Source organism: Canis aureus, chromosome 5, assembly GCF_053574225.1.
Source record: "Canis aureus isolate CA01 chromosome 5, VMU_Caureus_v.1.0, whole genome shotgun sequence".
NCBI classification, from domain to species: domain Eukaryota; kingdom Metazoa; phylum Chordata; class Mammalia; order Carnivora; family Canidae; genus Canis; species Canis aureus.
The window spans coordinates 16,512,998-16,535,361 of record NC_135615.1 but is presented as its reverse complement, the minus strand read 5'-3'; the positions used below and the strand labels follow the sequence as shown (position 1 = coordinate 16,535,361).

The following is a 22,364-nucleotide window of genomic DNA, read 5'->3' as shown; positions in this document are numbered from 1 at the left end:
TGAGAGAGGTTTCCTTAGATTTGACAGCAATCTTAAAATTTTTCATGACATTTCCAAGTCACAGGGTGCTGTGAGCTGAGAGAAGTGTATTCGAACAATCGATCCTATACACCAAGTTACTATCAGCTGTGTTAGAGGAAGGAGGATAGATGCTTCTAGTCTCTGTATAAAAAGCAGAAGGTCTAAAAATGCCTTATGGAGAAGTGATCAAAGAGTACACAGATAAAGAGTAGAGGGAGGAAAAGTATTATAGAGGTGTATAGGAAAACTATTACAAAATTTGTAATATTTGTAACAATTGTGATATTTGTCAGATGTTGTAGATCTATGCTTTATTATGCTTGTTTTTCTCGTTCTAAATGAACTTTCACTCACCTAATTCTCTCTTTCCTTTTTTTGGTTTTTTGGTTTTTAGATTTTATTAATTTATTTGAGAGAGAGAGAGAGAGAGAGAGCACAAGCAGGGTGAGGAGTAGAGGGAGAAGCAGGTTCTCCACTGAGCAAGGAGCCAAGGAGCCCGGGACTCTGGGATCATGACCTGAGCTGAAGGCAGATGCTTAACCAACTGAGCCAGCCAAGCGCCCTTAATTCTCTCTTTTCAGTTTGTATTCTCCCCCGCCCCCGCCCCCCCCGCCCCCGCCATACTACATATATCAACTTCAGACCCTACAAAACTTGAATTGGGCTTCAGAAAGAGATCCTAAGGTTGTCCACAGGACTGAGAGGGTTCAATCAGCATCAGCATCTGAGCAGAGAGATAGAGGAAGTAGATGAGCTTGCCAACTGGCAGGTGCTGAGGGGACTCTCCAGGCAGAACAAAGGAGAGAGGCCTCCGAGAGCATTTCCACCCAGCAGAGTTGGAGTGTTGTGACCATGGGTTCAGGAAGCCCAAGAAGCCAGGTGATGAAAAGGTTCTTCTGCTCTTCTGCTCTACTAAGAGGTGAAGCAATGGAGAACTGCAGGAGAGTTTTGTCAGAGGAGAGGCAGGTGGAGGTTTGGGAGGTCTCTAACCTTCCTGTCTTTGTCACCTGCAGCTTTTGATTAATTCTACCTTTTTTATTCTTTTTCATCTCTGTGTACACATCCCCTTTAACCTTCCTTCCCTCTTATACTTTTTGGTTAATTTAGGAGGAGATATTTCTCTCGTCTGCCCTTGTCTCTCTCTCTGATGCATGCAAATTCTTCATCCCCTCCCAACTGGTTTGTGAGATAGGAATGGGTACAGTCGTCAAACAGGATAAAACAGTACTGATGAGCACTTACTCTCTTAGTCTGTTTGGGCCACTATAGCAAAATACCACAGACTGAGTAGCTTATGAACAGTGGAAATCAGTTGCTCACCATTCTGGAGCTCTCTGGAACCTCTTTTTATAAGGCATTAATCCCTTTCGTGATGGTTGTACCTTTAGGCCTTAAGCACTTCCAAGACCTCACCTCCCAGTACCATTGTCTTTGGGAGTTAGGGCTTCAACATATGAATTTGGGGGGAACACAAACATTCAGACCATGTGTCATGCACCGAGTCATTAGTTGATGGTGAGAACAGCAAAGACTATCTTTAAGAATCAGCCTGTCGCTCATAGAGAAACAAGTATCTTTGAGATTAAATGAGAAGAAAATGCAAAAAACTTTATAATTGAATGAAATGGTACAGTTTCACCGAACAGAGAGAATAATCCCTTTAGAAAAGTTTTACAGTGACTTCAAGACTTTTGACTCTTTCTCTTCAGGAACTTGAAAGAGTGTCTGGTAAGAACTCTATGGAATGGCAGGGACGAACTCCCCTGAGTTGCTACGTTCGCTGTTGTGTGACATCCCTTACCAAACACTCCACATGAAATATGTACAGCTGACAAGTTCAAAGGGAAGCGAAATAAACATACTTTTAAGAAACGGAAATATATTTATCAGCAAATTTATACTTCAACAAATCTCTTATGTTTGCACCCAGAGTAAGAAATGCCGATAGGGGCAGTGCCACTTGTATCTGATCACATGACAAAGCCAGCGCTATATTTAGAATCTCAGGCTTTTCAAGTTTAGCCAAACTAATTTGACTTCATCTTACCCTCCACGTTATAATTTCCTTTTGTTTCCTTTTTTTGGATGAGGCATCCATACCCATGATGTTTTTAGGAAGCATGCCCGAGCCCTGGGATGCTTCTTTCATGCAAGTAAGACGTGAATATTCATCCGTGTAGGCTTTCCAGGCTGCTTATCTTCCTTGAAGTGGATCAGTTGTGGTTTTCTTTCAACCCATCCAGGCCATGTGCTAGATGCTAGTCTTCCTGCAATTTGCAATTCTTCCCAAATACGTGTCTCCTGTTTGTACCTACTTGGAGGCACTGTCCTTCATTGATTCTTTCTGGCAGTGATTCCATTACCTCTTTATGTTCTGACTCTAAAGGAGGTTGGCTTAAATCATGTCTCCAGGATAAATGGCATGAGGGTCTTCATCACTTAAGTATTTCCTGCCTGTGTGTATGATTAGGCATTCACAATGGCTACCCCGTGAAGTTACTGTTCTCCCAGGGTCGATGATGTCTGGATTTTCAGGACTCCTTTTCTCTACCAATGAAGCTGTGGGCATTTTCTTTTTAAATATATGTTTGCTTTTATATTTCATTACATGAGAACATGGATTGAGCAACTCAGGTGTATCGATGTTAGAACTGCAGTGGCTTCTCTGCAAAAGGATGGGAAAACTTGCATTTTCCTCTCATTTAATTCCCATGTGTCTTTTTTTGTTGTTGTTGTCTTGTTTCATTTTTAATGAAGGCCAAATAATTTATAACCGAGGGGAATGGGATCCTCAAGAGTTGTGCATCTTGGTACCGGTGTAGCCGTGTATGCTGCGTTTCTTCACCCAGGAAGAGTTTGCAAACACATGTTTCACTTGACAGGACAGTTGACCTTGTGCTGTTGTCTGGGGGTTAGGGATCCTAACCTCATGCACAGCTGAAGATCCACATGTAATATACACAGTTGATTGACACATATTTGTATTTTATATGTATTATATCCTGTGCTCTTACAATAATGTGAGCTAGATAAAAGAAAATCTTACTCAGAAAAGCATTAAGGAAGAGCAAATACATTTATGGTACTATGCTGTATTTATAAAAAAAAAAAAAACCCACATCCACATACAAATGGACCCATGCAGTTCAATCCTGTGTTGTCCAAGGGTCAGTTGCATTTGTAGTTCGAACCCCTAGATAGTACGCATTGTGTAAATTCCCCCTTCCTCAAGAATTTGTTCACTGGACAAATATTTATTGATGGTCCACTCTGTGGGAAGCACTGTGCTTGCTCTGGGCACACAGACATCTTCCAGCCAGGCCTTGTGTCCTTAAAGAGCTGGCAAAGTTGTCAAAGGGGAAAAAGAAAAGAAGAATGTAATTCAGGGGCTATTTGCATACAAATGCAGAGGCCAAGTTGGCAAATTTAATAATGGCATCCCCAAGTTAATAGTAAACAACTTTCCAGCCCCAAAGGCTTTTGTGCCCTTGCTGAGGCTGGAGAAATGATTTTACCACAAAATATTGGATTAAAGAAATTCATTTATGGTTTACATGGGTTCTAACAAAAATGCGAGTGCCTGTAGAATGTCTTTTACGAGTTTCAACTCAGGAAAACCTTTGAGCCTTTTCCTTTGAGTAAAGAAGTGAATTTTTCTTTTTGCTGCTTTTGGATCTGGAAGACACAGATGAAGGAAAACCAGGGTTTACCCTCGTTTGCCTCCTTCCTTTCCTGCCTTGACCCCTCTCAGGAAACTGAGCAAGAAGCCTTAGAACAGAGATACAGCTCACTGCCAGAGCTTACTTGGCCCTTAAGTAGTTTTGTTTTGAAGAAGAGTTAGAAGTACAGAAACAATCTCATTGACCTTTAGATTAAAAGCCACTGAGAGGAAGCTCAGAAAGGAAGAAGAACCAAATCCTCTTGCTCTCACCAGATGATGGCTGGCTCCTCTTGGAGCAGAAATACAGCTTTCTGTATGGCTTGTGTTTTCCTCAGTGCCTATGAGCAGTGTAATGTGGATAGGTAATCTGTGTATCCACATATATTTTTAGAAATAAGTGGGGGCAGTCAATGTGAAGCTGTGACATACATACCTCCCTCTAATAGTTCATTAATCATGTTAACATTTATAAGCCATAATGTTTCTACTGTTTGAGAGGAAAAAATCTGAGAATGGTCTTTATACAAATTCATTTTTTAAAAAGATTTTGTTTATTCATGAGAGACACACACACACACAGAGGCAGAGACATAGGCAGGAGAAGAAGCAGGCTCCCCAACAGGGAGCTTGATGCAGGACTCGATCTCAGGGCTCCAGGGTCATGACCTAAGCTGAAGGGAGATGATCAACCACCAAGCCACCCAAGTGTCCCACAAATCCATTTTTTATGGGCCTTCCCATCTGGAGGAATGGCTGCTGAGAAGAGCTCCATGACATGCTTAGAGCACTGTTGAGGTTTGAAATCCTACAGTCAATGCCTAGTTCTCATGGCCTCTTCTCATTTTCTCTCAGGCATGAGAGCATTTGTCTCCAAATAGTACATGAGTCTGCTGAGGATTTCCAGTGGCTTTTCCTTCCTTCATTTTTAGCACTTCTGAAAATGTTCCCTTTGCTTTTCCCATCTCTAAAACCACGTCGTTCTAATTAACAGCATAGATGCAAAGTCGATTGTCTACCTTTTGATCTTCTGTGAAGGTCACCCTTGAAGTAGAGGGTGAGGCTTGGAAAGGCAGATTTCGTTCAATGGAAGGATGCCCTCAGTAGCCATTAGAGCTGCTGCATGGTGACATTGTGGCACCAGGGAGAGCAGAAAGGGGATACTAACTTTAGGGAGGAAGTGGTAAAAATCATCTCTCAGGTCCCTTCAGAGCCTGAACTTTTTATATTTCCATTTCCCTGAGTAGTACCAGGGAGGCACTTTTACTTTATATTTCTGGACACTTGCTTTCATTCACCAGGAGAAGCGGGCCACATCATGCAAGAGGATGAAGCTGTATTTTTATGTTGGCATTTGCTCCTAGAGGTTTGTTTTTTTTTTTTTTTTCCAGTTTATTTTCAGGTCCTGAGCTGTGTGGTAGGCATTGCTTGCTATGGTCTGAATGTAGGTTTGGCCTCAAAACACATACATGGAAATCCCAACCCCCAAAGTGATGGTATTTAGAGGTGCAGCCTTTGGGAGGTGATTAAGTCACTAGGGTGGAGCCCTCATGAATGGGATGAGTGCCCTTATGAGAGAGACCCCAGGGAGCCCTCTCCCCCTTCCACTATATGAGATTATAGGTAAAAGATGCCCTCTATCAATCAGGAGATGGGCTCTCACTGATGGCAGTCACCTTGATCTATGGGATTCTGTTAGCATAGCCTGCAAAGACTAGGACACCACCTAGCTGGACTTTGGGGACTGATGTGTCCGGTCACTCCAGTTTAGCCATTCAGATGAACTGAGCCATCAACTAGGTTAAGTAGGTGGTTAGTCAGACAAAATTATCTGAGCAGATCCTCTTATGGAGATGTCTGTCAACTCTGAAGAAATGTCCTAAGTGTTACAGTGTAGGCTGAATTTACAAAATGGGGGGGTGGATAATGGAGCTTCTAATGGAGGAGAAAAGTAGATGTCTCATGTAGGGGAGGGGATGGATAACCTGTCAATGCTACTCAGAAATGCAGTTAAATGCAATTGTACTTGCAGGCTCTGGACAGGTAAATATCCAAACTAACAGGGAGAGTACATTCTTGGCTCTTGGAGATCCAGGAACAGCTTCTCCTAGAAGTCCAGACCATGTGGACTCTGCACATTCTGAACCCTGCTGCTCAAACACTCGTGCTAGCTGAGCTCTTGAATTGGCAGCACGGATACCCCTTGTGTGTTATAGCCTGGCTGCCTGAGGACACGTCTTTCTAATGTGGCTGCTGTAGAGCAAGACAGAATCTGATAGAAGACTGTCCTGGGACCAGAGGCTACGGTTCTTCATGAGATCTTCAGAGCTTGTCCTCCTCTTGTAGAGAGTGGAGAGAAGCACTGCCTTCTTCTAGCACTGCCCTGGAGGCCAGCTGCTCCCAGCCCTGCCATTCACATCTGCCCATCTCTGTCCTAGGACCCTTACTCAACACCCTACAGTGTGTTTCTATACCTAAATCCAAGCCTAAACCTTCGGTCTTTTGGGGGTGCTTTTTATTACTGCCACAGAGCCATAACCGAGAACTTGACCCCTGGGTTCAATGCATATGATGATCTTCTGTTAGGCGATATATTTTATCTGCCTGTTGACACAAATTGCCTCAAGAGATCTTTGCTTGTTATATGAAGAGTTATTCCCAGTTAGGATAAGAACACCGGAGAAGGAGGGGAGGTCCATTATTTTCTGTTTCCAAAAGAAAGAACTCACTAAAGTTCCACAAATGCAATAACAAAACAATATATATTTCTGTAGATTTTTATATTTTTTCTACAATGACGCAATTATTATATTTCATGCCTATTTTTCCATGCCATTAGGTATTTTTCTATAACAAATATTTTCATGGTTTTATTGTTATTTTGTTCCAAGTATGTGCTTTAATCCACTGAATTTCTTATTGTTGTGTACTCATGCTGTTTCCAATTTCCCTTTTTTAGCAACACACAATGTACATTTCTGCCAGAAATATAGGCTAGCACCCATTTCCCCAAAAACTATCTACAAAAAGTGTAATAATTTAAAATAATTTTAAAATTAATCCAACAAGTATAGAAGGCACTCCATTTTTGCTTAAATTTGCACTTTTTGATAACATTTAGAGTGAATCATATTTTCAAATGTTTATTGGCCATCTGCATATTTTTGCGAATTTCCCCTTTTATTCTTTGCCTACTTGAGGAAAAGGAATGAATTTTTTTCTCATAAAATATATGAGGCTTTAAAATTACGTTATGGATGGGGTATGTTGCAAATGAATTGAGCATTTTGTCATTTGCCCTTAAATTGTTATTTACACTGTTTTTGACATACAGAAAATTTTAACTTTAACATTGTCAGAACAGCTTGAGAATCTCAGAAGATACAACAAATGTGCAAAAATCTGTGTCTTTAAAGAACTTATAATTTAATTGTGGAGCTAGATATAAATGTGTGTAAAATAAGCAATATAATATTCAGAACAGTGATCTTTCAGGAAGGGGCATAGCCACTAGGAGATGGGGCTGTTGCTTGCTCAGAGTTTGGAAAAGTGCCTTAGATGCTCTTGATCATCACTATTCCCCTCCCTGGTTGATGGTCACAGATTTAACTATCAGGCTGGATAAGAATACAGAGTGTCTCTAGGCAGTGTGTGATTAATGGCACACAAATGTGATAATGCACTCAGGCTGACCCTCCTGACAGTGTTGAGTTATTTTCTCTCTTCTGGGCAACCAACTGCATATTTGTGTCAGCACCCTTGATGATATCAGCGATATAAATTGTGTTTATCACTGGTCTATGAAAACTTAGAAAAGTGTCTAGAAAAAAAGAAAAAAAAACTTAGGGAGCATGAGAATGAACACTAGTTTGCATTTTCTTTCTTTCTTTCTTTCTTTCTTTCTTTTTTTTTTTTTTTTTTTAGCATTCAAATTCGATCATGTTGTCTGTGAGAGTGGAGCCTGTCTCTGTGTCTCTCTAAGCACCTTGAAGTACTCAGCACGTTTGCTAGAATGTGTTTTAAAGACTCCAACCCAACGAGACTTCATTGTGTGCCTGTGTCTGTGGTGGGTGGGGGGAGATAGAGATTGAAACCCTGGGAAGGCAGCTGGGGCCTCCTGGGGCCCAACGTGAGGGGGCTGGCTCAAGGCGCCGTGGGAAACGTCCCTCTGGGTGGTACTGCAAAGCAACAGGACACGTCCAGGGAGCAGGAGCTTTTCCAATTCTGGTGGACTTCTGCCAACAGGGCGCTGGCAATGTTTAACAACCAGGTCTCTGGGGGAACAAAGTCCTGATGTGAAACATTTGCTGATGTCTCTGGTGTGAATACTTTCATCGTGGCCAACTGCAAGCTGGCGCTGGGAAGCTGTGGCACGTGGAGCTAGGAAGAGATGTGCACTCTGGGCCCCTGTGAGCCAGTCAGGGCGAGTCCACAGGGTTCTGTTTCCATGCAATCCATTCATTCGTGGCAGGACCACAACCACTTCTTTTTTTATTTTTTATTTTTTATTTTTTTTTAAAGATTTTATTTATTTATTCATGATAGTTACACAGAGAGAGACAGAGAGGCAGAGACACAGGCAGAGGGAGAAGCAGGCTCCATGCAGGGAGCCCGACGTGGGATTCGATCCCGGGTCTCCAGGATCGCACCCCGGGCCAAAGGCAGGCGCCAAACCGCTGTGCCACCCAGGGATCCCCCACAACCACTTCTTGACGCAGGGGCCACCGAAGGGGGGCAGGGTCATGAGCCTGGCCAGATGGCCTGTCAGGCAACCAGCCCTGCCAGCGAGGACGGGCCTGGTTGAGAGGCAGCAGGAGCTGCTGCAAAGCCGTAAAACTGAGGCAGAAGTCCTGGCAAGGGTATGGGGATGCCTGCACTCAGGGAGGCTGCCGGGGTGCCAGCACTCAGTTCCCTTCTTTGGCCAATTACAAGACTGGCATCGTGCCTTGTGATCCATGTGCAGTGACTGAGGCTGTGAGTGTCCTTCCTCTCCTGGTCAGACCCGGCTCAGACACGGCCCTGGGGGAACCAGCTGACGAAGGAAGATAAGAGCGACTCCGACTCCAACACCAGGGCCCAGGTGGGCCAAGGACTTCAGTGAACACTCAGGGGATGAATCTGAAGCCTCCATTTACCCACATATGAGGAAGGAAATGATTGTTTCAGTATTCAGGCCTTCTGAGGAATAACATCATTTATTCTATCAGCAAATATTTCTCAGTGAACAAGAGGGATAAGATTTTAAAGCTATTAAGGAGTCTGCATTCTCGAAGAAGAGACAGATGAGAGACAATTTCATTTCCGATTCAGATGAAATCATGAAGGCCTCAGTGGTGACCAAGGGGGACAGGCATGCTGCTTTAGATAAGGTAGTCGTGCTCCTTCTGAGAAGACAATGTTTGAACTGAGATCTGAAAGGTGAGAACAGAATAGTCGTTCCAAGAGCTGTGGGCAAAGGCAGGAGATAGGTAAGTACCAAGGTCCTGAGGCAGGAAGAAGGAATTGTGTTTATCCTTGTTGGCATATAATTTTTTGTGAACCTCTTTGGGTCGATTTTGCTGGGGGCTCTCTGTGCCTCTTGGGTCTGGATTTTTGTTTTATTTCCCAGATTATGGAAGTTATCAGCTATTATTTCTTCAAATACATTTTCTGCCCCATTTTCTTTCTCTTCTCCTTCTGGGACTCCTATAATGTGAATGTTACTATGCTCGATAGGATAGTATCACTGAGTTCTCTTAATCTATTCTTGTTTCTTTATTGTTATTTTTTCTTTCTCCTGTTCAGCTCTGTCTTCTAGGTCACTGCCTGGTTTCTCTGCCTCCTCTCGTCTGCTATTTATTCCCTCTGGTATACTTTTAATTTCAGTTATTGTGTTCTTCATCTCTAATTGGTTATTTTTTATATTTTCTATCTCTTTGTTGAGTGTCTCAGTGAGATTCTCCGCTTTTTGCTCAAGTCCAGGGAGTATTTTTATGACCATTAATCTAAATTTTCTACCAAGCATATTGTTTATCTTTTTATTTATTATTATTATTATTATTTTTAGCTTTCTTGCTGTGCGTTTGTCCTGGTCTTTCATTTGGGACATATTCTTCTGTCTCCTCATTTTGTCTCTGTTTCCATGTGCTGGGAAAGTCAACTCTGTCTCCTACTCTTGAAAGTGGTGGCCTTATGAACAAGAGGTCCTGTGGTGTCCCTCACTGCAATGTCCCTTGTTTACCTGAACCTGCTGCTTCAGGGGTATCTCCTATATGTGCTGGGTGTACTTTACTATTGGGGCTGAGCTGTCCAGTTGTCTGCAGTGGATCTCTTTGCCTGTGCTCAGTCCCTGTGTTGTCAGTGGGCCAAAGTGGGGCTGCCTTGGACTTGAGTTGGGTCTCCCCAAACATTTACCAGAACTACAGGTACATCAGATTTCTGGGCACTCTCTCTGTGTTGCTCCCAAGAGGCTTTCATTGGAGGGAAGAGCCTGGAATCAGACCAGATGTCTGCCCCATGGCCACTGCTGGGGCCACAGTGGAGCTGATACGTAAGGTTATCTTCTCTTCCTACTTTGGAATGGGGTTGGGTCCGGTCACAGCTGCTTGCTGGTGATACTTTGCATGGGCCCCTGCCAAGGGCAGGTTGGAGAAGATGGCTCTCCAGGAGAATGCAAGGTGGTTGCATTGTTAGCAAATGTTTTCCATGTGGCTTCTTCTCTAATTAGTGGAGAGTTTGTTCTGCCAGACTTCAGGCCGTTTTCTGGGTTATTTACATGGATGTGGGTGTTATTAAGGTGCATCTGTGAGGCCAGGTGAGCTTAGGAACTTCCCATTCTGTCATTTTCCCTGTAAATCCAAACTTAATTTTGATGCTGAGCAGGAGGTGCCATCAATGCCACAGAGAGGTTTTTCTTACAGAACAGATACTTTTAAATTTTTTATTTTATTATTATTTTTTTTAGATTTTATTTATTTATTCATGAGAGACAGAGGGAGAGGCAGAGACATAGGCAGAGAAAGAAGCAGGTTCCCTGTGGGGAGCCTGATGTGGGACTTGATCCCAGGACCCTGGGATCACAACCTGAGCCAAAGGTAGAGGCTCAACCACTAAGCCACCCAGGCAGATACTTTTTTTAGTTAAACATTTTGTTTTGAGATAATTGTAGATTCACATGCAGGTATAAGGAATAATACAGAGAGATCCCATAGACATTGGATACCTACTTTCCCTCAGTGGTAACATCTTATAAAGCCATAGTGCAATATCACACCCAGGGTATTGGAATTGATGTGGTCAAGATACAGAACATTTCCATCACCATAAGGATCTCTAAGGTTCCCTTTTTAAGCCACTCTCACTTATTTCCTGCTCCCTTCTCACCATCATCCTTAGAAACCAGTACTTATCATTTAAAGAATGCTATTTGGTTGGAATCGTTCTGTATATAACCTTTTAAAATTTATGTTTTCACTCAGCATAATTTGCTGGAGATTTATCCAGGTTGTTTGTGAATTAATAGTTCATTCCTTTTTATTATCGTGTAATATTCCACAGTATGGATGTGCCACTGTTTAACCATTCACCCATTGAAGGTCACTTGTTTCCTTCTAGTTTGGAGCCATTTGGAGGAATTAGGTTGCTAAAAACATACATGTACAGGTTTTTGTGTAAACAAAAGTCTTCATTTTTCTGGGATAAATGTCTACATATACAGTTCCTAGGTTGTATGGTAATTACATGTTTAAATTTTAAGAAACTACCAACCTGTTTTTCAGAGTAGCTGTACCAGTTTACATTCCAACTAGCAATGTGTAAGTGATCCAATTTCCCTGCATCCTTGCCAGCATTAGTTGTTGTCACTAGTTTTTATTTTAGCCATTCTGATGGGGCTTAGTGATATCTCATTGTGGTTTTATTTTGCATTTCCCTAATGGCTGATGATAATGAACATTTTTCTTAGGCCTATTTGCCATTTGTGTATCTTCTTTTTTTTTTTTTTTAAGATTATTTATTTGTTTATTTATTCATGAGACACAGAGAGAGAGAGAGAGAGAGAGAGAGAGGCAGAGACACAGAGGGAGAAGCAGGCTCCATGCAGTGCAGGGAGCTCGATGTGGGACTCAATTCCAGGACAGGACTCCAGGATCACACCCTGGGCTGAAGGCAGCGCTAAACCGCGGAGCCACCCAGGCATCCCAGCCATTTGTGTACCTTTAGTGGAATGTCCCTATGTGTGTTTTGCCATGTTCTAATTGGATTGTTTGCTTTTTCACTGTTGAGGGTTCAGTTCTGGATACTAGTCCTTTGTCTGACATGCGGGTTGCAAATTTTTTTCCCCACTCTGTAGCTTGTCTTTTCATCTTCTTAACAGTTTTTTGTTTGTTTGCTTATTTGTTTTTGCAATGGGAAAGTTTTTAGTTTTGATGAAGTGCCATCTATCAACTTTCTACTTTATGAATCATGCATTTGCTATCAAGTCCCAGGACTCTGTCTAGGCTTAGACCCTGGAGACTTTTTTCCAAAAGTTTTATAGTTTTACTTAAAAATCTGTGATATATTTTGAATTAATTTTTGTATAAAATGTGAGACCAAGGTTTGAGGTTTGTATTTTTTTCATTCTTGTTTTTTTTGTCTATGAATCTCCAATTGCTCCAGCATTATGTCTTGAAACATTGATTCTTCCTCTCTGATTTGTTTTTGCATTTTTGTCAAAAGTAATTCATTTGTGTAGGTCTATTTCTGAATTCTTTATTCTGTTTCCTTGATTTATGTGCTATCTCTCTGCCAGTACCACACAGACTTGATTACTGTAGCTATATAGGAAGTCTTGAAATTGGGTAAACTGATCCCTCCTACTTTTTTCTTCTTTTAAAAAACTGTCTTGACTATTCTAGTTCCCTTGAATTCTCATATAAATTTTAGAATAATTTTGTCTATGTGTACAAAAAATCTTGGTGAGATCTTCATAGAAATAGCATTAAATGTGTATATCATTTTGGAGAGAATTGACATCTTTACTATATTAAAACTTCCAAGCCATTGGCTCAGAAGAGCTGTCCATTTATTTAGATCTTGTCTGATTTTTTTCATCAGCATTGTATATTATTCAGCATACAAAGTTTTGTTAGATTTACACCTAAGCATTAATTTTTTGAGAATTGTAAATGGTATTGTATTTTTGATTTCCATATCCACATGTTCCTTGCTAGTATATAGAAATACATTTTTTTTTAAAGATTTTATTTTTTTATTCATGAGAGACAGAGAGAGAGAGAGGCAGAGACAGATGGAGGGAGAAGCAGGCTCCATGCAGGGAGCCCGACACGGGACTCGATCCAGGGTCTCCAGGATCATGCCCTGAGCAGAAGGCAGGTGCCCAACCACTGAGCCACCCAGGGATCCCCCTAGAAATACAATTTTTTAAAAGGATTTATTTATTTTAGAGAGAAGGATGGGCAGAGGGGGAGAAAGAGAGAGTCTGAAGCAGACTTTGTGCTAAGCATGGAGCCCAATGCAAAGCTTGCTCTCACAATTCTGATATCACGACCCTGAGATCATGACCTGAGTTGAAACCAAGAGAGTTGGACACTTAACTGATTGTGCCACCCAGGCGCTCCTAGAAATACAATTTTTTAGAAAGTTGATCTTGAATCCTGTGCACTGCTGATCCCATTTATTAGTTCTAGGGAGTGTTTTGTTTTGTTCTTGTTTTTTGTATATTGTTTGGAATTTTCCATGTAATTGTGTCATCTGCAAATAGGGGTAGTTTTATTTTTCCTTTCTAACCTATACGCCTTTTATTTCTTTTTATTGCCTCATTTTATGGCTAGAGCTTCAAAGCACTATGTGGAGTAAGAGTGGTAAGCGCAGGCTTCCTTGCCTTGTTCCTGATCTCAGAGGTAAACAGTCAGTCTTTTTGTCAAGTAGAGGAAGTTCCTTTCTAAGATATTTATTTTTATTAACAAATTTAGCAATTCAATATTTATGAACACTACAGGAGTTTGCTTTCCCCTTAAAATTTTTTCTTTTCGATATGATAAAAATCGTATTTTTCAAAATTTCTTTTCAAGTTTACAAAAAGACTTTTGTTATCTTTTCCCACTGAAAGGACGTTGTGTTATTGTTTTATCTTTCCTGGGTTTGTTATGGAACACACTCCTTACATGGAGAAAATGTTTGCTACCAGTGTTAAGCTAACTTACTAAGAATGAAAATAAGTCTCGGGTCATAATTTGGCTAGTGAAGGAAACACTTCTTTATGGCATTGGTTATAACACAGGGAAAGATGTTGGGAAATAGCAGAGAATGAGACTGTGGGTTGGACAGCCAGGCTTTGGCCGTCTGCTGACCCTGTCTCTTCCCTGTCTTATGCCTCCTAGCCCTGCAACAAGCTGGTGTTCAGAGGTCTTTCTCTTCCTAACTTCAATCGCTTGGTGGCTACATGGCATTGCAGACCAAGCCTCTGTTCTCCTCTGATCCTGCCTCATTTATTTGCTTCTAGGTCTCGGCTTTCACCCAGCCTGTTCAGTGGAGACTGCAGGACAAGAAGACCAGCAGTATTATTTTCCTTCTTAGATGATCCAGGCCCTTGGGTTTCTGAGCACACCTCTACTGCTTACACAGTTGGCCTTGCCATTATCTAATGCTCCCGGGTGCTACATATTTGCTCTAAAAAATGAGCTTCAATCCCAGGGCCTAACTATTATGAACCACAAACTGAATTGAAAATCTAGCAAAATATATAGTTCAGATCTATAGACATCAGGTAGTGTGGGCTTTTCCTTTAGTTTCTTTGCTTTCATCATACAGATGAATTATCTGCACTGATCAACCCTTTTTGGTAACTTCTGATCCCTTCTTGTGTTCTGGCTGGTGTTAACATAACCTGCTGTATGTCTGAGTCTTCTTTTGTTCTCCATTTCTGCATTTTCTCTTTGAGAGATGAAACTGCAAGTAGCAATGCTGCCCAGGATCAACACATGAAGAGAGTAGTTCACAGCTGCACAGCATTCTGGAAACACCTTTGTGCCTCCCTTTAACTGCACAATCCTCATGATTGACTTCTAGCATTTTTACTGTCTTTCCTCTGAGAAGCTTGAAGCACTTTAATCTTTATTGGTATATTTCATAAGACGCAACATATACCAAGATTGACAGGCATTTCTATGGGTAGTTCAGTATTTTATTGATAAAGATATTTTACATAATTTTGAATGAAAACAATCTTATGCACTTGAGCCCACAGACCCTTTGAGTATCCCAGGCTCTGGGAGGGGCACTTAGATTTGTGCTTTGGTTACTAATAGTTCCCCAATTGCTCAAAGGGATTTATGTCTTTAAAATACAATAACAAAGACCTTAGGTCTCAGGAACTGACTAGAACTGTAAGGAGAATGGTCAGTCCTTCTTAAGGAGCAAGCTTGACAAGAGGTGGGCACTTTCACTGTGATAGACCCTACTACGACTGTGCCGTAAATTCAATCTCAGACCAGATTCGCCTCAATCAACAGGTATCTATCAGGATACCTATCAGGATGGGTATCTTCAGATATTATTTGGCATGAACTATATCCTGTAAGAAGCTTTCAGAAACTTAGTTTGAGTTTTGGAGAGTTAGAGGGAGAAAATGTAAGTTGCTGCTTTAGAAGAGAATTGAGACTAAAACTAGTCTAACTTTAAAAGAAGGGACATTCTTATAGCTCAAGGCAGTGCAATGGTAGCATAGCATTTCCTGGTCACTGCGCCACACTGGCCAGACAGTAATGTCAATCATCTACCACATGGGCTGGCAGTGTCTTTGAATGGTCAACGACTAAAGATTTAAGCAAGAATGTTAGTTTTTGACTGAATTTGCACCTCTGGGACAGTAGAGGGAGGGGTGAGTCCCAGACAAACCGCCATCTATGAGGCCTGTCCATATTATATCCATGTTCCTTTTACCAACAGCAAAAAACATGCATTTACAGGAGGTGCACACAAACAAGATTCTTTGGGGGCACATTTCTGTCTTTCTGTCTGATTATTTGTGACTAGAAAAACGGAAGCCAATTGGTATTTCTAGTATTGGAAAGAGGTGCATGTTGGGGTAGCCACAGTTCATGTTGGTGCCCGTGTACAAAAGTATGGCTGAAAAGTTTGTGAGGATAAAATTCAAGAGAGACTCCTAGGAAAGGTAGAGAATAGACTGGAAGTGTGAAAAGAAAGATATAACCGACAATACAAAGACTAGAGATGTACCTTTTCACCTTCTGTGAAAATTAGAAATGATCACGACATATTCCATTGCCTTCCTAGAAATATACGGACATCATTCCATGTCTACCCACTTTTCAACACCAATAGCCTCTCTCTTGTATGACTCTCACCTGATCACCCAACCCAGAGGAGGCAGATTCTGGACCGTGAATCTTACTCTAAAATAGACTGCTTTGGGCACATAAGTGTTAGATACTTATATTTTTGTGTTCACACCTTCTTTCTTTATCTATGTCATAACTTCCTAAGATCAGGGCCAATGTCTCCCACTTCTTCCCAGCATGGTACTTTGCACTAGTAAGTGCTAGTGAATGTTTTCACTGATGGTTAGAATAAAAATGAATGGAGAAAAAGCTGAGGATTTAAGGAAAGAGAAAAAATGCCCAACCCCATCATTTATAAAATGTAATATTAAAAAAAATGCAACAGTTTTTTTTTATAAAAATTTTATAAAAATTATACATTTATAAAATGTAACAGTGTTACAGTTAGAGGGTGCTTGCACCCTGCCCATGTGGACTGCATTCTATCTAGAATGTCTCCATAAAGCAGTATAAAAATACCATCAGGACTCTGTTTCATTAGGGTGAACACTGCTGTACTTTTGCAAACTTGTGTATGTGCCAAGTTATAGGATTGATTTAAGTGTAGTGATCGTATCTTGAGTAGTCAAAAGAGTAATTGGGGAAGGCAAGATTGGTTTTATAGCAAACGATTGCAGGAAATCTTACCTGAATCTTTTCAGTTTATCATTTTCCTATGCAATGTTTCATTAGCTAATTGTTATTGAGACAATGAAGGACTTGGTTCCCAAACAGTCAATTACTTTGTCCAATTTGGGTAATAAAAACATTCTATGAATTGAAATATAGTTTACTTTGAAAGGAAATCCTGTCTCCCTGGAGGCTGTTAAATGGTTTGGGGAAAATGGTTCTACTATTCGCCTCTTTGTTGCAACATTATATGTTGGAAAAATACGCTTAATTACATTTGGTTGGCTCTAAAGACTTTCTGGTGCAAACTGCTCTGATAGTAACAAGGAAAACTTGCATGTGAGAGTTGTACAGGGAAACCTGGGGCCTAGGGAGGTCGTGGAATAAGTACAATGTGTGTATAGCACGTTGCAGAGCAGATCTGAGAGCCTCCACCAGCCACTTGAGGTTGAATCCACTTGTTCTTGCATTATTGTCTCATGCAGTAAAAATGCAAATAACCACTCAAAAGGATCCTCCATAGTGTTTAGGTTATGTATCTGAGGATGCCAAAGTGCTGAGGCCTTTGGGAATTTCTAAATTGTAAACTTAGTTTTTATTATTAATTTGACTTTTTAGTAGTAAAAATGCATTTTCTACTCAACAGTTATACTAGCCTACCATAACATTGATGCTTCTCTTTAAAAAGCTTTTAGATTGCTTTTAGGAGGGCCTACAAATGAATCATTGTCATAAAACAATGTGTTTAGGAGGCCTTAATGTTCTTGAAAGGTTTCCTTGGCCAGTTTTGCCATGTATTTAAGACAAATCCCTCTCCAAATGCTGTCACTCACCAAGACACTTGGAAGGTGGATTTTCTTGGGACATAAAGATGGCAGACGTAGTGGCCCAATTCTTTTTACTTTTTAGAATCATTTAAATATTTCTCTCTTTTTAAAAAGGAAATCAATGTTTCCTCTAATTCCTATGGCAGGAGGGTGTACGCATGTGCCTGAGTGTTGGCGTGCGTGTGTACGTGCACACACACGTGTTCCTGGCCCCATTTGATGCTATAGCTGAATCTCATTGTTCTTTCTTTAGGACCTGACTGGTTGCATAGGAAAGATCTGGAGCTGCCTGTGCCTTTATCTGCATGCCTCATCTGAAGGGACTCACGACTGTGTTTGCTCACGAAGAGCCATGTCTACAAGTACCTGTTTGTTTGAGGACTCAGAAAGCTTGTCTCAGTGTGGAAGACATTATCCAAGTCTTTGCTCTTGTCTCCTTAATGGGGCCCAGCAACAACCCTCCACCCCTGGAATTCTCTGCTTAGTGATATGTTCCTGAGATACATCCTGGTTTGATGCTAATAAGCACCAAACTGTCAAGTCTGTGTTTTTGAGCTGTCATATATGTGTCTGACGTTAGAGTTCATCTCTGAATGAATAGAAACAGCTTCAAATAAACTTTATTTTTGTTAATATGATGAAACTGAACACAATGTAATATTTGAGGGGCTTATACTATTATTTACCTGCATGACACCATCTTGAGAGTACCTATAGTCCCTTTCATACTGTTGAGCATATAGTAGATACTAAATTTAATATTGTTGAAACTGAGCTATTTAAAAAGTGGAAAAGTTCTGTTCTGGTTACAGTGGCTATGGCTGCCTGCCGCTTTTCAAAATTACATAGTATAGAGTTATAAGTCTCAAAATACTATCCTCTGTGTTAGATGGATTGAATCAATGGCCCCAATTCATCCTGAATCCATGCCCTTTGCAATGCGTTTGCAGCTTTTCCCATCGAGAGGTGACATATATCTCTAACTTGCTTTGGCCAAAGGGATGTTAGCAGACGTGAAATAAGCAGATTTTTTTTTAAAGGTCCTTTCATATTTCTGTATTCTCTCTAGGTCCTCTGCCTTCAAAATGAGAACATACCCATGCTAGAAGATGAGTCAACTCACCCCAGGTGTCCCAACCAAGGCCATCCTAGACCAGCTGACAGCCAGTTCACTGTCAGACACATGAGACAGCCCAGTTAAGGTCAGCATTGCTGCCTAGCCTACTCTGGATGCCTAGGCATTTTGAGTGACTGTCAGTGTAAGAGCAAGCCCAGCCAAGTCCAGAAAGAGAGCCCAGCTTATCATAGAATCATAAGCAAAATAAATTCTTATTATTTTATACCACCGAGTCCCAGATGTTTGTTACCCAGAATTATTGTGGCACTAGATGATCCATAAAATATTAAGTACAATGTCATCTTTGATTCCTAAGTCACTCAGAATTTTAATCAGAGGAGTTGTTATGAAAATTAAATATCTTTGCCCAGTGATGGAGATAAGGACAGGATAGGGGATTGAGTGAATCCTCATAGACCCTCTTATCATATATTCACTTCTGAACAAAAATTTGTGGCATGTGATGTGATAGGCATAAGGGGTTCTACAACAAATGTATTTGAATTGTTGTCAGATGCAAGCATGTACAATTGTTCTACATCCCAAGTTACATAAAAATAAATAAACAACAAAAGCCAAACCAAAAACACTCTTTGGTTTCCTAACCTTTGTCTTTTTTTCTAATAAAAAGTAGGGCCTGGGATTATTTAATTTTATACTTAAATGGATTCCAGATAAGTATAAATTAATGGCTTACATTTACACATTTAGTATATAGAGTATCATCGTTCTTTGTCTGCAGGCAATAGACACTGACTCTGGCTTAATCAGAGAAGGGATTAATTGGAAGCATATTGGGGAATGCACAGAATCACAGGGAAAGTTGGAGAAGTAGCCTGGAAATGGACAGAAATGAAAGTGTCTCTTAGGATAGCAAAGGGAAAGGAACGGAAAAGCACACTAATTTTTAAAAGTGTAAAGTCCACTGTATGTGGCTTTAGTTTTTGTTTTCCACTACAATCTCTTCCTTGGTTCCCTTATGTTAGGGTGGGGGGCAAGGTTTCTTTGAGGGCTGTTTATTGATGGGAAAGTTGACTGGGCAATTGCCTAAAGACAAGTGGGTGAGTGAATCTTCCTCCGTGGTCCCTATGATCGGAGGTGAAGTGAAACCTCAACTCTAGATTCCCTGGTCTGTGATGGTCACACACATACTGCCAACTTGTTCCCTGCCAGGCCTAGCTGGACAAATGTGGATTCAGGATAAACAGGTAAGGACCTACCACTTCGGAATGAGTTTCTCAATCAATCTGAGCCTCAGTTTCCTTATCCATAAAATGAGGATAAAAAAGGTATCTGCCTCATAAGAGTATTGTCAAAAAACTCATACACAACCACTCACCTAAAGTTAGCTTAGTTCTACTCAAGGGGAACTGGACAGGAGGATGTGTTGTTTTCATTCCCAGAGTGAAGACTGAGGCAGGCAGGTAGTGAATGGGAAGACCACAGGCTTTAGGCCAGACCAACTTGGCCTCCACTCTTGATTCCACACCAATGAAATGTGTAACCCTGGGCAATGTTCTTACTCTTTCTGCTTCTTAGCTTCTCATGAGTAAACTGCCCTTGGAGGCTTGTCAGGAGGACTGAGTGTCTGTAGGGTGCTCAGCCATGTCTGAAATTTGGTGGGTGTCCAAGAGTGAGGATCACTTCCTTCCCTTGCCTTAAGGTGGCTGTGCATGTTCTATCCTTGGGGAGCCCTTAGTGGAAAAGAGGAACAGGGTACAGAATTCAGATGTTCGTTTTACTACATCCTCCCTTCCAGGAAGGCACACTGGCAGATAACGAGACTGGTCTAGTGTCCTCTTTTGGAGAAGCCACTGTGCCCTCAGCAGAGTCCTGCTTCCAAAATCACATCCTACTCAGTAGATGTTCATTCAGAACACTTATGAAGGGGCGCCTGGGTGGCTCAGTTGGTTGAGCATCTGACTCGTGATCTCGGCTCAGGTCTTGACCTCAGGGTTGGTGAGTTCAAGTCCCACATTGGGCCCTATGCTGGGCATGGAGCCTATTTAAAACAAAAACAAAGCAAAACCCTCCCAAAAGATACTTAAGGACAACAAAAACTAAGAAAGCTGAACTGCTCTCCCACTGACATTGCAGCAGCATCTTCTCTTCTCTTCCTCCTCCTCTACTTTCTCCTTATGCTACCATTAATGTAACTTCAAGTGTCATGGGGAGAAATGCAATCTCGTATCTGTGTTTCATAGTTTCACTTCCATATCAAAGATACATTTCTTTGTCCAAGAGGTACTTCAGTACAAGAGAGAAATGTTCATGTGGGTCCCTGGACTTTATACCCACACAAGTGAACGCGCTCAGGCTAGAATTATTTTTGACCTTTTGTGATAATGTTCTTGGCCAAATCTTTTCAACTTTTGGCTATATTCTTATTCTGTCCTTAGAGTTGAGGAGATTTGGGGAGAGTGGTTGCTTTTATTAAGGAAGAAAAAAGAAAAAGAGAAGGAAGGAAAGGAGGGAGGGAGGGAGGAAGGGAGGGAGGGAGGGAGGAAGGAAGGAAGGAAGGAAGGAAGGAAGGAAGGAAGGAAGGAAGGAAGGAAGATCTCATGGAACAATTAGGGTTCAAGTTTCCCAAATCAACGTTCAAGTTCAGAAGATGTGATGTCAGATTCCTTCCAGCGCCCGCAGCTGCACGGGCGTCCCTGTAAATACACACAGACTGCACCTGGAGCAACCTTCATCTCCCCACCTGCTTTCTCAACCTCTCACAAGCATGCTCTTTCTCTCTGGGCTAGAATGGAGATGTTGTATCTTCTCAAATGGGATTTCTTAGAGAGGAGAGGAGAGGTTAAAAACTTGGCAGATGTTCATGTGAAAGCTGAGAGCTCTATTTGGGGCAAAATTATTGAATGAAAGGGTAATGGGACTTGGGAAATCTGCTTTGGCTTAGTATCTGCAACTCATTCATAGAATGAAGCAAGAGCACAGGTTCTTGCTTTAAATAAAAACAAAGCAGTAATTTGCTAAAATAATGGTGTTTCTCCCTGTGCACTTCGGTTGGCAAAGCATCCCGCGGGGCTCTCCTGGGGTCGGTGCTGACATTTCTGTTTCCACTTACCCTCTGAGTAGTTCACTTATGAGGTTTCACTTGTCCTGCTTTGTCAGGAAGCGGGGAAGTCTCTCAACAAAAGATGCTATGGTTTAGTTGATTGTCTACACTGGTGAGTTGGGTGGCAAACTGATAATTTTACTCATTTGGAAAATGTGTTAGGAATAGGAATGCTCTCCATCATTCAGGCCCTATCTCCTTTCAGTCTTACTAAGAGCTAAGATTTATGAAATGTTTTGAGGGTTCATTTTGCTCCAGGTGCTGCTCTCAGTGTTTTTGGTGGGTAAGTCATGCTAATACTTGTGAATGGTCTGTTTCTTTGTAGATGTATCCCATGGGCCTAGAACAGTGCCAGGCAGATAGCTGGTGCTCAACAAAGTTGATAATAGTCGTTGATGATTAGAAATCCCTCATTACTGCCCTCTGAGGAAGGTAGTTTGTGGATGAGGAGACTGGGAGCCAGAGAAGCTAAATGATTATCCCCAGGTCACGTGGCTAGGAAGGGGAGGAGCTGGTGTAGAGCAGAACCTGGCTGTTGGCCACAGAACAGGAGGTCTTGGCCCCTGTGAAGCGCAGTCTTGCTTCTCCTCCACATTCTCCAGAAACCTACTGAACCCATTGGTCCCTGTATCAGAATATCCCAGGGCTGACATATTCCTGATTTGAGCTACACTTATTCCCTAATAGGTGACTATCATCTTCCATTGCTTTCTCTACCCTCTCTCCT

The 22,364-nt window shown here is 41.4% G+C and overlaps 1 long non-coding RNA gene across 1 annotated transcript; it reads left to right on the top strand.

The window, feature by feature from the left end:
• The first annotated feature begins 8,251 nt into the window (after positions 1 to 8,251).
• Positions 8,252 to 19,162, top strand: LOC144313340 (uncharacterized). The gene is made up of 2 exons (XR_013379007.1): positions 8,252 to 9,147; positions 17,710 to 19,162. It is a non-coding gene; the product is annotated as an uncharacterized LOC144313340 (long non-coding RNA).
• The last annotated feature ends 3,202 nt before the right edge of the window (positions 19,163 to 22,364 follow it).